The sequence below is a fragment of the Littorina saxatilis genome, unplaced genomic scaffold, assembly GCF_037325665.1.
Source record: "Littorina saxatilis isolate snail1 unplaced genomic scaffold, US_GU_Lsax_2.0 scaffold_427, whole genome shotgun sequence".
Taxonomy (NCBI): Eukaryota; Metazoa; Mollusca; class Gastropoda; order Littorinimorpha; family Littorinidae; genus Littorina; species Littorina saxatilis.
Window position 1 is genome coordinate 72501 of NW_027128131.1, and position 7012 is coordinate 79512.

At 40.2% G+C, this 7012-nt stretch overlaps 1 long non-coding RNA gene across 1 annotated transcript in view; it reads right to left on the reverse strand.

Annotated features, from left to right (window-relative positions):
- Positions 1–6339, reverse strand: part of LOC138956494 (uncharacterized) — a 6554-nt gene extending 215 nt beyond the window's left edge. Inside the window, exons 1-4 of the long non-coding RNA XR_011452677.1 lie at positions 6194–6339; positions 5125–5274; positions 1639–1794; positions 1–842 (exon numbers count right to left, since the gene is read on the reverse strand). The exon at positions 1–842 is cut by the window's left edge and continues 215 nt beyond it. This is a non-coding gene — a long non-coding RNA (uncharacterized lncRNA). The remainder of the gene's footprint in view (positions 843–1638; positions 1795–5124; positions 5275–6193) is intronic.
- Positions 6340–7012: the final 673 nt, after the last annotated feature.

Consider the following 7012-nt stretch of genomic DNA (forward strand, 5'->3'; position numbering starts at 1 on the left):
TTGCATTTTCATGGAATGTTAGGTTGGTACTTCTCTTCCTCATAACTGTTCATCTCATGGTAACAACAAAAGGTCAGTTGTTTGAGCGCAAATCCGCAATTTACTGTATATTGCTTGTGAAACGAACAATACTATTTTTCAAATAGTTCACAGCCTTCCGTCTTAAAGCTATCTAATTTGTCAGCATTTGCATGTTGTGACATAATATAATGCAAACATTCTTAACTACGACTGGTTCCTGTCGCCTGTGAAATATATTCTTACGCAGAACATTCGAAACAAGAAAAGCGTGTTTGGTCAACTACCTACCAGATGACCCTTCTCATATCAACACCAAATGTTATGTGTCACTTTCGTCTGACGAGTTAGTAAAAGCGCTTTACATAAGTAAGCATTGTACTATATACAATTAGAGTTGCCACGTCATTCCTTTGTTGTAAAAAATAAAACAAAAACAGAAGTTGGGGTTCATTGTTACACTCCAGATATTCAATTAAAAGCAAGAAACACTGTCATAATTATGGCTAAAACTCCCAAATTCCTTTGATTATTAACAAAACCCGCCATGGCCGTACTGTTTTGAGCCAAAAGTCGACTTCTTTTAGCACATAGTTTAGCGCCAAAAGTTCTCGTAGCCAGCTTCGTGGAGTTCGATGTCGATATCACCCAATTGATTTGAGGCATAATGGTGTCGAGGAGATACAAGCTTCACGATGCAGCAGGTCGAAGATAGCCGTCTTCGTCCACATCGGGGTCATTAGTTTGCCAAGAGCTGCTCGGAGCTGCAGGAGTGTCCGGTGACCTGGCTGCTCCCTGCCTGTTTTGCAGTGTTTTTGGGGTGCCTGCACGAAAACATGTACAGCTTAGTCGGCCGGGTCTGTGTCCGTCTTTTTGTTGTTGTGAATATTCAGCATGATTGTCTTGTTAATTCTATTGAATTCAAGTAGAAGAGAAGAGAATAATAAGGAAAAACAAAATCACATCCAAGTTGTCTTCTACTAATGTTTCTGGTTTTTTACTTCGCAAATAAATGTGCTGGATATATACAACATAATCGCATTAAAAATTATGTTCTTTCTTTATTTGGTGTTTAACGTCGTTTTCAACCACGAAGGTTATATTGCGACGGGGAAAAGGGGGGGGGGGGGAGATGGGATAGAGCCACTTGTTAATTGTTTCTTGTTCACAAAAGCACTAATCAAAAAATTGCTCCAGGGGCTTGCAACGTAGTACAATATATGACCTTACTGGGAGAATGCAAGTTTCCAGTACAAAGGACTTAACATTTCTTACATACTGCTTGACTAAAATCTTTACAAACATTGACTATATTCTATACAATAAACACTTAACAAGGGTAAAAGGAGAAACAGAATCCGTTAGTCGCCTCTTACGACATGCTGGGGAGCATCGCGTAAATTCTTCCCCCTAACCCGCGGGGGGTAATAACGTGTCTGAAATTTACGCGATTCCGTTCCATGAGAGCGGGGTGGGGGGGGGGATGGGGGTGGGAGGCGGAGGGGGTTTGTTTATGATAACAGACAGATAGATAGACAGCCAGAGGCTTTAAATGAGAAACAGACATAGAGACGAACATATAGGGACAGGCAGACAGGCAGAACACAACAAACTGCATACTCGGCTGAGAGTCATCAAGAAGGTCCAGGTAGCTGTGACTGCTGGCAAAAGACGGATTTGAAGGCTTTGGAGGAAAGGAACGCAGCGACCAGTAGGACATTTCCCTGCGTCTCACAGACAAGCGTGAAGGCAAAGGTCGAAGGGACATAGACCGGCCTGTGGACAAGAGCAAAATAAAAGAAAGAAAAACGGATGAACGGATGGATACACAACTGATAATAAACATGCAGCTCCGTTTGTGTTTGCGTTTACCAATAAGTAGTGCGCTCTCGCGTGGAAGAGTTGCGCTCCTTAAGATAACGGGGCAAACCAATGTGACTATTTAACTGAGCCAAGCAATTGTATGTCACAGTGTTATATGTCACAGTGTCACAGTGTTATATGTCACAGTGAAGTAATAACGACCGGTGTACATTGTGTACACAGTCTGCTCGATGTAAAGTCGGGTTTTTTGTTCTCTCAAAAATGTGACCCTCCACCACGGAATGAGTCGTACGTCACCTTTGCATGATTTTCATATGTTTACATTTTTCTAAAGAGTTTGTTATGCTCTATCCAGTGGTGAAAACTGTTTTAGAAAAGAGCAACAACTGTTTGAGTTATACGCCTGTGACTAAAGTGACCCTCACACTGTTACCAGACACTCCCAGGACTTGTAGTACAAGTATTAAGCCTAGCTCAGAACCGCGCGATGTGACATGCGACTTATTTCGTGGTGGAGGGTCACATTAATATGCACATTGGAGTGTTTCTTGTACTGCCGTTATGACTCCACCATGAAAGTATATTTCACTTGTTGTTTGAAGTAGATACACATGTTTGCCAGACTTAAAAAAAACACGTGCGAAAAGATAAGAGAACTGTCTTCATTTTACTATAATGGACCTGATAGTAAATATGTTCAATCACGAAGACCACCGAGTGAATTGAGAAAGGAAACACAATTGAAACGGTTCAAAAAAAGGACACCAATAACCTACAACCAACCGATGTATCTTCAGTATGAGTTGTCGCGTGTATTTTGTATGTACTATACACACAATCTATGGACTGGGTGGCCGAGTGGTAACGCATTTGCGCTCCGAAGCGAGAGGTTGCGAGTTCGACCCTGGGTCAGGGCGTTAGCAATTTTCTCCCCCCTTTCCTAACCTAGGTGGTGGGTTCAAGTGCTAGTCTTTCGGATGAGACGAAAAACCGAGGTCCCTTCGTGTACATTACATTGGGGTGTGCACGTTAAAGATCCCACGATTGACAAAAGGGTCTTTCCTGGCAAAATTGTATAGGCATAGATAACAATGTCCACCAAAATACCCGTGTGACTTGGAATAATAATAGGCCGTGAAAAGTAGGATATGCGCCGAAATGGCTGCGATCTGCTGGCCGATGTGAATGCGTGATGTATTGTGTAAAAACAATTCCATCTCACACGGCATAAATAAATCCCTGCGCCTTGAATATGTGCGCGATATAAATTGCATAAAAAAAAAAAATTTTTACATAAAAATAAAAATCCCTGCGCTTAGAACTGTACCCACGGAATACGCGCGATATAAGCCTCATATTGATTGATTGATATATGAACAGTTTAGTTGGAAAACAGAACCCTACAACAACAACAACAACAACAAAACAACACGAGACTTCCTGATACTACAGGGAAGCGACTGTGGCGGCAATGCATACAAATAATAACAATACGAGAATATATAACGCGCACATATCTCACCACGAGGCGACTCAAGGCGCACTCATACACATTATTTCGCACTAACAACTCATGCACACTCATTTACACTTACGCATACATTACATGAAGATGACAAGGCAACAACACGAACAGAGACACGGCACTCAAAAGTAAGCATGAAAAACCAAAGAAAATGTCAAATAATAATTATGTACATGGCTATTCTGATTTAGGCTTGCGAGCGAGGTCGGGGAGGGGGGGGGGAGGGGGGGGGACGGGCACTGTAGTCTGATGATTATTTAGGGAAAAGAAAAGTCTTGAGGCCAAATTTAAATGCTTCTAAAAACTGTTGTTGATGGAGGGGGAGAGGTAGTGAGTTCCAGTTGGTGGGGGCTTGAAAGGAAAAGGAGCGTTGGCCTGCAGTTTTGTGTGAGGTATGTTGAGTTTGAGGTTGTCGTTTGAGGAGCGGAGTGGTCGGGAAGGTTGATGTAGTGAGAGGGAATCAGAGAGATAGGTAGCATAAGGAGCTCCGATGTTCATATTTTTGAGAAAACAACGTGAAATCGAGCTGACAAGGTCCACAATGCACCCCGAACCTTTGTTCACTGTTACGTAAAAAGTTATTTTGTTAACCTACTCAGTCGCATTATTTTGCCTTAGTGTATTAAGGGGCACGACTCTTCCTCAGTCCTTTAACAACAACAGAGCTACGTCCGAAACTCAAACGTCAATGGTTAAACCCGTCTTGTCTATTTTGTCTGTTTGTAACCGAGTAAACATTTTGATAAAGAATATCTGCACACTTATCAACACGTATTACAGCGTAGCAGAATAAACAAGTCGCGTAAGGCGAAATTACTACATTTAGTCAAGCTGTCGAACTAACAGAATGAAACTGAACGCACTGCATTTTTTTACCGAGACAATACAGCTTTGTCAATCGCCGCGAGAAGGAAATCGCTCACCTCCCACGTGCAAAACGCAGTGAAATTGACAAGCAAGAATAGCGCGGTAGTGTATTGCGCTAAGCAGGACAGCGCTCTTTTCTGTATTCTTGTTAACTTTCTGAGCTTGTTTTGAATACAACATATCATATCTATATGGTTTTGGAATCAGGTAATGCTAAAGAATAAGATGAAATCATTTTTGGATCGATTTCATAAATTTGTATTGTAGTACTATTAATCTATTTTTGTCAATTGTGATCACATTTTAAGAGGAAACATAACATATGTATACATTTTTAAATTCAGCATTTGATGAAGAATACGATGCCATCAATTCTAACTCTGCTCGCAAGAATTTGATTTTAATGACAACTTTAATGAGCAAACCCATTAATTAATTTCTAAGCCTCCAAACTGAAATACAATACCAAAGTCCCGGCTTCGTCGAAGATTACTTGACCATAATGTCAACCAATTTGGTTGAAAAATTAGCGCGTGACAGTGCCGCCTCAACTTTCACAAAAAGCCCGATATGACGTCATCAAAGACATTAATCAAAACAAAACAAACAAGCTATCTGGAGATAATATACCATTGAACTCTCATGTAAACTGTCATGAAGATTGATCTAGTAGTTTTCTCTGAATCGCTGTACACACACGCACAGACACACACACACACACACACACACACACACACACACACACACACACACACACACACACACACACACACACACACACAAACACACACACACACACACATGTATACACCACACCCTCGTCTCGATTCCCCCTGAATGTTAAAACATTTAGTCAACACTTGACTAAATGTAAAAAGGAACCGACTTACGTCGTCGTTTTCTTATCAGGCAGAAGACAATTAATACGATGATGACGTTGAAGACGACTGAAGTAGACACGGCACCAATAGCCGCGATTGTTGAATCTTTCAAGCCTTCGTTTTTCTTTGGAATCTCCGGATTCTCCGAATGATCCTGATCTAAATGAAAATTGCACAAAACAGGTATATTTTAATGCAAAGGTCGAATTCACATATCCAAGCGGTAAGCACTGTGATTTGTAGATGACAGTGTTACGGAATGGAATGATATGTATTTGTTATAATCATATATTAAAAATATGTGTTTATATGCCAACAAATTCTGGCCTTGAAAGTGGTTTTTTTTCCGAACAAGATCATTTTGTAAATCCCAATAAATCATTCAGAAATGGAGGAAGCAAAATTACTATTTAACTAATTGTTCACTTTCAATAAGTCTTTTTGCCTCCTCTATTTAGTTGGAGACAAAAATTACAGTTCAAATACATTTCATTATAACGTTGTGTTTTGCATCGTGTTTGTCCTTTATAGAGATTGATAGCTCGAAGTTCTTAAACATATCTCATTTTGTCTTTCATTTTTTATGAAATTGTTATTTTATTTATTTGTAAATTCTTGGTTTCGGAACTTTAGCAGTCTATGCATTATCGGATTTATTCGCAACAAGCTTAATTTGTTATCTGGTAGCAACGCGTTGTTAAGGTTATACAATACGTTGAATGACTTGTTATACATTGACATTGATAGTTTTATTCCTCTTCTTCTTCGTCGTTCGCTAGATAGTTTTATTATAAGAAACTTTTTTAATTCCTATTAACTCGATGTTCTTTAACTATGTTTATACATAAATGCATATTGTAAAGCAGTATGCATTGTTAGAGGATCTTTTAGTAAAAGTGTTTAAATGTCGAAGCTGCTTTTACCTAAGAGACCGACTGTATATAGCGCTGTTGTATTTGTCAGACTTGATTGTACCAAGTCCCTACACATGTTGTAATGCGCTTAGAGCCAAATATTTTTGTTTTTGTAAGGGATAGGCGCAATATAAATACACTTTATTATTATTATTAATACGTACTCGGTTTCGGAGCTGAGGCAACATGTGTTGAAGTAAATAAGACCACACAATGCATCATCGTCCACGGATGTTCTGCAACGAAAGCCATGACAAGAAACTCCTTAACTTTCCAACGGCGTCAAATGTTTTAAAACTTTGACTGTGCGCTTTGCTAAGTGTTTATTTTTTTCCTTAACTGCAGATGTATTCTGGTCGATTGATCGATCGAAGCAGATCACGAGCGCACGCGTGTGAGTGTGTGTGTGTGCGTGTGTACCTCTTCGTGTGCGTGCGTGTGGACGTGCGTACGTGCGTGCGTACATGCGTGTGTGTATGTTTGTGTGTGTGTGTGGGTGTGTGTATGTGTGTGCGTGTCTGTGTGTGTCGGTGTGTGTGTGTCTCTGTCTGTGTGTGTATGTCTGTGTCTGTGTCTGTGTGGCTATATATGTGTGGGTGTTTGTGAGTTAGTCGTTTGATCATATCAACTATTCCCGGCAAATATGCAAAGCGGCATAAGTTCTCATCGTATCCCTGTTTTTGGAATCCCTTTTATTTGTTTCCGCATGTTCAATTTTGACTTCGTTAACATGGATCTTTTCTTCTCAAAATGTACTGATTTTTTGTCTCAGCCTCATGCCAACATCACATGGCTTGTTAAGTCACATTGCTTGTCACCCTCCCCACCCTTATGGTATCCACGTCCACTCCACTCTTACTTCCTTGTGATGTGACAGTTGTCATTGTCAATACTCTCTTGATGTTTGTAGATCTTACCACCGTACACTTGCTATTGAATCCAGACTCGGTACATTTGCCAAGTTTTAACATTGAAAATGTATT